We start from the raw sequence: 9,488 nt of genomic DNA, 5'->3' as shown, positions 1-9,488 counted from the left end.
TCTCAGCCCCAACATGCACTCCCTGCTATGGGACTCAGCTGACTATGTAGGCTTTCTCTTTTTTGCTTTCAGTATCTGTAAAAGAGGAATATTTTTTTCTCTCTATCTAGCAGAGCTGGCTGAGAGGTTTATTTAGAAAAATTAGATCTAAGCTAAAAAAAACCACTTTATCAAAAGTGCTAAATAAAAATAGCTGAAGTTCTCTGCTCCAGTACAACACCAATTCCCAAGTAGAAACCTCATGTTTCTATTTATCCATAACCATTATACTACATAGGCATAATTTTTGTTGCAGTAAAAACCTTTGAGAAAGAGATCAAAGGAGAATATATTCTCACATGACATAACCAAATCGCTTGATCCTAATAGATAAATCTAGTTTGGACCAAATACTTACTGTAATGCTTTTGTCTTTTAGAAGATGTAGAAGATTTGTGGATCTCCTGGCCTGCAAATTGGAGGTTCTGTGTGGTCTCTGTACATGCAAAGCTGATTTTATGGTCAGGCTGTCTTTCTCTAGTGATTCATTCACTCGGTCAAAGAAGCTTTGGCGCCTGAAAGGAACCAAAGCTTTGGTTCCCAGGGAAGGGCTCCTCTGGGAATACTGGATTGGAGCTTCTGCCACTCTGGATTCAAAAACACCTTTCAAATGAATTAGGGCAGGGACATAAGAGGCTATAGTCAGCTTACAAAAAGAAGGCAAATTAGAAACAAAGTCTTCTCATATGAAATAAACTCAAGCAAGACTTTCATAACTTAGTACCAACATTTTCCTCTGAAGAAATGGGACATTTTTTAGTTTCCACAAAACAAGTCTCAGCTTTCAAAACACAAGCTTGCCATTGCAGTCAAGCCAGAGCTTTGCCTTGTAATACAAGATCACTGATGGTACTTGCAGCTACTCAGGCTAAGGGGTTGTTTACATGGTATTTCACAGACAGACACGAGCTTCTTCTGCCAATACTCCGAGACAATAAAAAATTATAAATTTCTTGACAAGGCAAAGCCTGAGCTGCACATCCTGCTGAGAGACAAGATAAATTAGCTTGAGCACAACACTGTGCTAACACAGTTTTCAGGTAACTGAGAACATAGGTAGTTTGCTTGCCCCTTTCTGCTAAAGACAGCATGGACCTAAGAGGCAATTGTTGCATGGAATGATGATGGAACACCAGCTGGGAGAAAATGTGCATGCCAGTTTGACTTTTAATTCTCCCTCTGCCAGCAGTGACACAGAGCAAAGCTTGGAAACACTTGGAAAAAGCTTTAGGCTTTCAGAGTCCTCACTCAAATGCCTGTAATTTTCATCAAACTAGTTTAAATGAGAACAGCAATTATTTGATTAAAATCATGATCCAGTCCCTTTTGGATGATAAGGGAACAAAAGTTTACTCAATGACATTATAAAGCAATCATTTTCAGCCCAGAGGAATGTTCTGCAGAACAGTCCTGGTGAAATCTTTTTGCTATAGGCAGTCATAGTTAATGTTACACATTAATGTTTAAAGTAACGAAATTTTTTAAGACATTATATTTATAGTTGGCATTATGATAAAGGGTAAGAAAACCCAAAAGCTGCTACTGCAGTAGCAGCCAAGAACCCCCAACTTCCATCTGAAAGCACTTTCACCTTGAGAAAAAGATGAACAACTATCATTAATACCTACGATACCACATTATGGTGGCTATATTCAACACAACATTATGGCATTTTCTTTTGAAATATCAAAGAACCATGGCAACAGATCTTGGATATGATGGCCTGCTGCACTGATATTGTGTGGCAAGTCTTACATTTGGATAAACCAGCTACAATTTCAATACCGTGTTTGTGTTTAACATTGGCCTCAGTTTCAGCACCCTGCTGTCTTCTGTCTGCTTCTTCCTTGTGAGCTGCCTCCATTAACCAGCTGTCTGTGTTGACAGCAGTATCAACCATAGCATGAGCCATCTGCCTCTGAGGACTCTAGAAATAATAACAAATGCAATCTTAATCCAGAGCTGATAAGAATAGGTTAGTTTCATGAACTTATAGCATAAGACTTTAAACTGCAACTGAACTTTAAGAAAGAATAAAAAAAATCCAGGGGAGTTCTTTACTAAAGAAACAACTCCTAAGTAAAATGATTTTTGATCACTTTGTGGGTTTCTCTACATCTTCAAATGACCTAAAACTGGCAGTACGTCTGCCTGGAAGGGTCCAAACTGGTACAAGAGAGATCAGGCCAGAGGAACTCTGGCTGAAAGATAGTAACTTTTCTGGCATGTGGCAGAAATGAGGATTCTAACCCTTGCAGAGCAATGGAGAAAAGTTTGGCAGTAGCTGGTGCGCATTACCCTCCTCCTTACTGATCCTCATCCAGTGCCCTGTTCACAAGCACCAAATCAAACACCAAGGATCACAAAAGTCTCTTTTGGTCTTTGACTGGGAGAGGTGATGCATCTAACAGGGTGGAGAAATATGTTAACAGAATTATGCCAGGGACTGCCTTGGTATGGAGCAATCCTTACTGTAACCCTTATCTGGCGTAAAGTCTTCTCAGACACTTTTTGCTGCCTTTAGCTCTTTCACGTAGAGGCAGGATGTAGAGGAACTGAGCTATGCAACACTTCATGTTCTGCACCCATGGAAGAGATTCTAGGAGTCTGCTCCAACCAGTAACAATAAGAGTTTCTAGCTCTTTCCCCAGTCAAAGGATCAGGAAGACAGTACAAAGCAAAGTGTCTCGGTTCTTTAGCAGGTATATATAAGGGTCAGGCCTAAAACCTCCAGTAATTTTTTGGTACCAAGAGCAGAAAACTTGGGGTAACAAAGCAGGCACTATACAAACAGTAGAACACATGTTAACAGAAAAGCCAGGGTGAAGCACTTTTTACCTTCTTAGGTTCCATAACCTCATTTTCCTTTTCCAAACAAGATTGAACATCTTTTGGAACATTTTCTGTCTTCAATCTCTCATCTTCCTTTTTCTCTTCCTCTCTAGAAACACTTTCTGAAGATGAAATCCGCACTTCAGACAGTTCCTCTTCTATTTTCTTGCTGAGCTCTTCTTCAGTCAAGCTTGTTCCTGAGACAAAGGCATCTTCCTGCTGCACTTTGAACCCTGGAGGCTGTGTGAGTTCCCAGGCTGCAAGGCAGCAGCTGGGACGCAAGGTACAGCTACAGCTGCACTTAGCACATGGCTGAGTCGAACACAGACCCCTTGGCCAGCAGTCCAGGTCTGAGTGACCCTGTCTGTAATGGCCTGAGGCTCTATAACCTGGTGTGACAATGTATGGGTAATCCAAGCTTGAATCTATCACCATCTGCCTGGCTGCTAAAGGCATCTGCAGTTCTAGGATGATGCGTTCGCATATGGGCAGAGGAATCCACACAGCTTGGTCAGAAGACACCTCTTTAGTCTGCCCATTCCAGAAATTCACAAGCACTCCCCCTCTGTTGTGTGCTGTGCATATTAAAAAAGGCAAAGAATGTATTAGAAGCATTTTAACCTGTGTGATTTATCTCTTAGAAAGCAGAAGATAAAAGTAACAGATTGTGTTTCAGACAATTCTGTAACAATTTCAGAGATATTTTTCTTTGTAGGTTTAAAATCTGACCTTCTTTTAAACTTCCTATGAAGAGACAGCAGAGAGCAAAATTCCTGCTTGTCATAGCACACCAGGATTTTACACTGCAAAAGCTGGAAGCTTGACTAACAAATAATCAGGTGAATACTCATGAGGGCCAGGGAAACTCTTCTCCTTGTGTTAGGAGGGTGCCTCCCTTCTGCCCCCAACTTTTTAAAAGTTTCCACTCACAGAACAAAGCAAAGACCAATTCTGGGAGCTGCATTAATTCTGGCACTAAAAAAGAACAGGCTGCATAGTGCCAACAACAACAAAAAATGAGATGACAAAGAGAACCCAAGCTGCAGGTGGTGAATTCTCCATGACAGAGACCGTTCACTTTTCTGTCTAGAGACCAGCAACTGTAGCGAGTCTAGCACTATTAAGAAAGCAAATACCGCGTACCTAAATGTGCCTCCTTGTTCTCTGTAACCTTTAGCACAGTGCCTGGGCCAAAACGCTCAGCTCTGGCCTCCCATGGTGCCAAGACCCTGTCTCCTGGAGCAAGAGGCTGTCGCCTGGCATCTTCGTAGTGGAGAATGTCGTAGAGAGGGGTTTCCTGCATTCGAAGCTGTATCTTGCCTTTCAGAGCATGAATTTTGTCAAACTCAATTAAAAAGCGTTCCCTGGAGCCCTACAAGAGCAAAACATGTGGTTTTCAAGACAGACATCTGAGTCCAATTAACGGCCAAACATAAGTGCTAAGAGGGAAGTGGCAGAAATCCCGGGAAACAGAACGTGATCTGGGAATGTAGCTTTCCTCTTCTATCAGGTTTTTCACTGTACTATGTCAATATTGGACTTTAAACGTAACTAAAAAGCTGGGGGTTAGTAGGTTGACAACCTTTCTCTTATTTTCATTTGGGACTTGGATTTTAGTAAGAACTAAAGGCAGAACTTTAGTAGGAAAACCTCCCATCAGAAAAAGAGTCGCCAAAAGAAACTGCTGTCTGATGCAGTTTGTTACATAGTAAAAAAAAGGGATAACAAAGGATAACAAACCAGGAAAATGTCATAACTGTCATAAATTTAAATATTTAAATTTAACCTTCAGCAATGGGTGTAGGGAAGGTCTATACCCAAAATCTCAGCCTTCTGTGCCAATCTATGAGTTGCACTTACGCAAATACTGCCATCAGCTCCTACTCCAGCTAATGTCATTTGTGCCATTAGCTGTCCCCATCTGTTCTACCCCATGCCGGGGTTTACAGCCATCCTCACCTCTACTGCCGTTGCTATTTAACTAACCTGTGAACTGCAAAATGAACTAAATTTTCAAAGAAAGCCTGCGGGGTGGATGGGGAGGAGGGGGACACGACACCTTTTGTCTGTCATCCAAAATCATGTCACAAATCCCAAAAAGACAGATGGAAGAGAAAGAGGAAAGCTCTCAGTTCAGTAAGGGGGAAGGTGGTCCCCGGAGGCAGATATTTTGGATTACTATTATGCTGTTTAGCTAATTGACTTTGCTGCATGACTGGGCAGAAGTAGACAATAGGGATAAGCAACCTGTTTTGTTTGATGATCTCTGAAAAACAACTTATGAGAACTACTAAAATGGATTGATTTCCAGGCTGCTTTTGCTTGCAGGACTCCCCACAGTAAATAGCCAGTCATCATTTGGAAACAGATAAAAATAGAATTACTGGTTATGAAGCACGTTGTGTCAGAGAACCACCCTACAACAAGGGCAAGGCACTGGTGAGGCACGGGAAAAACAGGGAAAAGTCACACAGATCCTCTAAATACCACAGTTCCCAATAAATAGCTACCTTCACCTCTTGGACAATGTGGCCCAGGTAGTAGTAGCCATCAGCTTCTCTCCTTGCCAACACACGAGCCCCTCTCACCAAACTGGAAGCCTCTGGGCATGAATCAATGACATTCCTTTTTGCTGAGGATATCAAGGGGATAGAAAGGAAATCTGGGTTCTGTGCACAAACAGGAAAGCTGTGGAAAACAAAAGTACAAGTAATGAAGATCTTGGCAAGAGAACTTCTGCAACTTGCTGCAATGAAATTAAACTAGATCCACATGGAACACCCACCCCACAATAACTGTCTTTGTTTCCCAGCTTTTTTCTTTGTATTTCCTCTGACCCATCTATAGATTTTTAACTTACTGAGTTACTGGACATCTTGGCCACAGAAAGCAACAGGGATCTTTATTAGCTGTGTGACAACACTGGACGTGTGAGATGGACATGGAGCTTACCTGGAGGGAAGAAGGAAGAGATGGAAGCAGAAAATGAATGATGATTTTTGAACATTTAAATCCGTAAACAGGAATATTATTTTAAAAGTTGAAATTTACTTTCCAGTATATAACTTTTCTCTTTGTTTTAATTCTTATGTCATATCCTGTGGTGTTATGCTGTTTATCTGTAAGCTCATCACAAATGTTTTTGATTTTTAAGAAATCAAGCTTGGAAAGTAGAAGTATTAAAAAAACTCCACATAATAACTATATGATAAAAAAATCCCATGCGCTTCACCTGTCTTCTATTCAGCTGTTAGATATGTAGCAAGTGTGTCACTGTTTCTCCAATTATGATGAGATGTGTTCTTTAAAGGACAACGTGTCATTTCAAGTATACACAAAGCTATAGTAGATATCCCTTTTGACCCAACTCACTGTCATCATTTTATTCTACTGTGAAGGAAGCACTAAGCATGTGATTCTTAAATCAGAACAGTTTTCCTTTCTTACTAATTCTTATGCCTTTTAGTTAATTAATTTTAGTAGAGAGTTTCAAACCTGGAAAATACACCAATTTCTCAGGATGAGGTGCTGCTTGGAGACAGGGAACAGAAAGGAGGCAGGGAGAAGTTCTGGAGCTGCTTTTCCCATCCCCAGGAGCAATGCAGACATATTAGACCTGCTGGCTTCTTCCCAGCTCGTCTGCACCTGGCTCTCACACTATACTTGATGGGCAGCCAGTTGTCACATGAGCATTGTCTCCTCTTGTACCCTGCTTGTCACACAGCCATCAAAATTCCCTAAGCAAGCAAGAGCTGTAAGGTCAACAAAAGGAGATGAAGTCAAGAAAAAGTGAAGAAGATGAGGACTGAGAAGACAAAGTTGCCTTTGCAGGTCAACGCCAGCAGTGGAGCCATCCAGCCTGAGCAGGGTGGAAAATGTGAAACGTTTGAGAACACTGACACAGGGAACAACATGCCAGGGACTATGAGAAGGGAGAAAGGCAAAATGCAAGGGGGTTGGAGTCAACAACAAAACTATGAACCTTATATTAAAGCATTCAGCTTTTACGGAAAAAGATAAACTCATGTTGCATTAATTGTGTGTTAAGTAAAAACAACGCTTGAATAGTTTGCTGCTATGCCCTGTAAACTGTTGCAGAAAGTGTATTAGGGCTGTTATGAGATTCAGAAGTGCAAGGAGCTTAACACCCCTTAATCACAAGGATGACCACAGGGTACCCATGCAAAATCTATGCTGCTTCAGCTGAGGACTTCAGCTGTTTGGGATTGTAGCAGATTTAAAGGATACTGTTAGCTAAAAGATGGTATTCGACCACCCCCACCTAAGAGTAAAACAACAGTGAAGTCTCTGAATCAGGATACACTGTCTGTAGACAAAGCTGTCCAGTCATCTAGTAAAAAAAATATAAAATCAAAGTAAGGCATTTGTTCTTTCCTTTGGGATCTTCACCTTTACCTGTTAGAGAGACATTTTTTTCAAATGCTGTTTTGTGAAGTTCAATGAGATAAGTTTACAGGGTGAGTCCATGCAAAAGTACAAGGAGCTAGACCAAGACATACCCAAATTTGAACCCAAGTGTTGGCGATGATGCCATTTGCTAGGTTATATGTGAAGTGCTCTTTCCTCACAAACTGAGATTTAAGTTACAAGTAATATACAATTAGAAGGGTGGATACGCCAGGTTGGGATGTCAGGTATAGCCTGTCACAAAGATGCTAAACCTATTTTTAAACATTTGTCCACAGATTGTTTTGTTTCATAAGCTGCCCGGCAAAACAAGGTTACCCTTACAGAGGGTCACAGAAAATCTTCCTCAGTTCTACTTTGTGGAATGTCATCCAATAAAGATTCAGGAGGAAGTAATTAGTGTGCACTAATCTTAGCGGTATACCTTTTCAGAAGCCGTAGTGGGAAGTCTGAATGCTTGAAAGGACCCCCCGGATTGTCTGGCTACTTTCTCCATTATCTTTTGCTTGCTTCTTTCACGATCATCTGAATCTCCCAGAAGGCACACAACATGCACTGGACGCAACTTGTCCCCTGCAAGAAGTTGGCAGATTTCCACTGACTCTTGCTCCAGGAGTTACGGAGGAGAACAGACACACTGGCAGGCTGGGTCTTCAAACGCCACGGCCAAGCCGCTCACAGCATTCGCGCCATTTTCAAACCGCAGGCATCGAATCCAGGCTGCTGCTTCAGCCACGCTGCTGAGCATACGCCTCACCAGGTGCTTGTGCCATTTTAACACCTATTAAACTCCCGCCACAGCAGCCGCCCCCGCCGCCCTGCAGCCGTTACCGACGGCCCGCGGCCCGTGCAGCGCGCGTGCCCCGTTGCTACGCAACCAGGCGCTGAGGGCTGAACCAAGTGGGCCGCCTCGGGGGGGGGAGTGGGGGAAGAAATGCGCGTTATTTCTTTAGTCTCCTCAAAGACAAGCAGCTGGCGCTTGTCACTACCCCCTCCGAAAAGAGCGTTTTGCCCGATTGAAGAGAAGCCGCCAAACTAATGTATACTGTGATTAAGTGATTTTTATAACGTAGCCATCATTAACCAATTGATATGATAAATGCTGCCTGACCACCTGCAAAACGAGGGGATGTTTTTCAAGTTTTAGATCCTTCTGCATGACAAAAGGGAGAACGCATTGTTTAGAAGCAGAGTGCTTAGTTTATATTTAACTAATAATTAATAGATGGCTTGTAAGTAAGATACTAAACAATTACAACTAACATCGTCAATTAGTATAGATGAATTGTATGTCAAAGTTTTCAAAAATGGTAACACATATCGCAGAATCACACAGGATCACAGAATGTCAGGGATTGGAAGGGACCTTGAAAGATCATCCAGTCCAATCCCCCTGCCAGAGCAGGAACACCCAGATGAGGTTACACAGGAATGTGTTCAGGCGGGTTTTGAATGTCTCCAGAGAAGGAGACTCCACAACCCCCCTGGGCAGCCTGTTCCAGTGCTCTGGCACCCTCACTGAGAAGGAGTTTCTTCTCATATTCAAGTGGAACCTCCTGTGTTCCAGTTTGTACCCATTGTCCCTTTTCCTACCACTGGTTGTCACCAAGAAGAGCCTGGATCCATCCTCATGACTCTCACCCTTTATATATTTATAAACATTAAATGTAATAATTATGTGAATATAAACAACACAAGAGCATCCAGTCGTTGGAGCGTTTATGGAGGATGATCCCCAGCACTGATAAAATAAAGAATGCTGCTTAACAGTATAATTGACTCTGCTGCTAATTTTATTTCTTCGTTTCAGAGTGGGGGTAGAGTGAGGAATGATGGAGAATTGTAATATTATTATTACTATTACTGATATATTGTAATATTGTTATATAATTGTATTATTATGATTATTGACATGTTGCAATATTTTATATAATTGCAATATTATTATTGACATGTTGTAATATTTTATATAATTGCAATATTATTATTGACATGTTTTAATATTGTTATATAATTGCAATATTATTACGATTATTGACATGTGTATTGCTTATAGTCATACCCTGTATCCCTGAAAATAAGACAGAGTCTTATATTAATTTTTGGTTCAAAAAATGTGTTGGGGTTGATTTTCAGTGTTATTTTTTCCACCTATGTTTATTCTTGAACAAAAATACAATCAACATTTA

The sequence above is a fragment of the Nesoenas mayeri genome (genome assembly GCF_963082525.1).
Source record: "Nesoenas mayeri genome assembly, chromosome: 1".
NCBI classification, from domain to species: domain Eukaryota; kingdom Metazoa; phylum Chordata; class Aves; order Columbiformes; family Columbidae; genus Nesoenas; species Nesoenas mayeri.
This window is presented reverse-complemented; position numbering follows the sequence as displayed.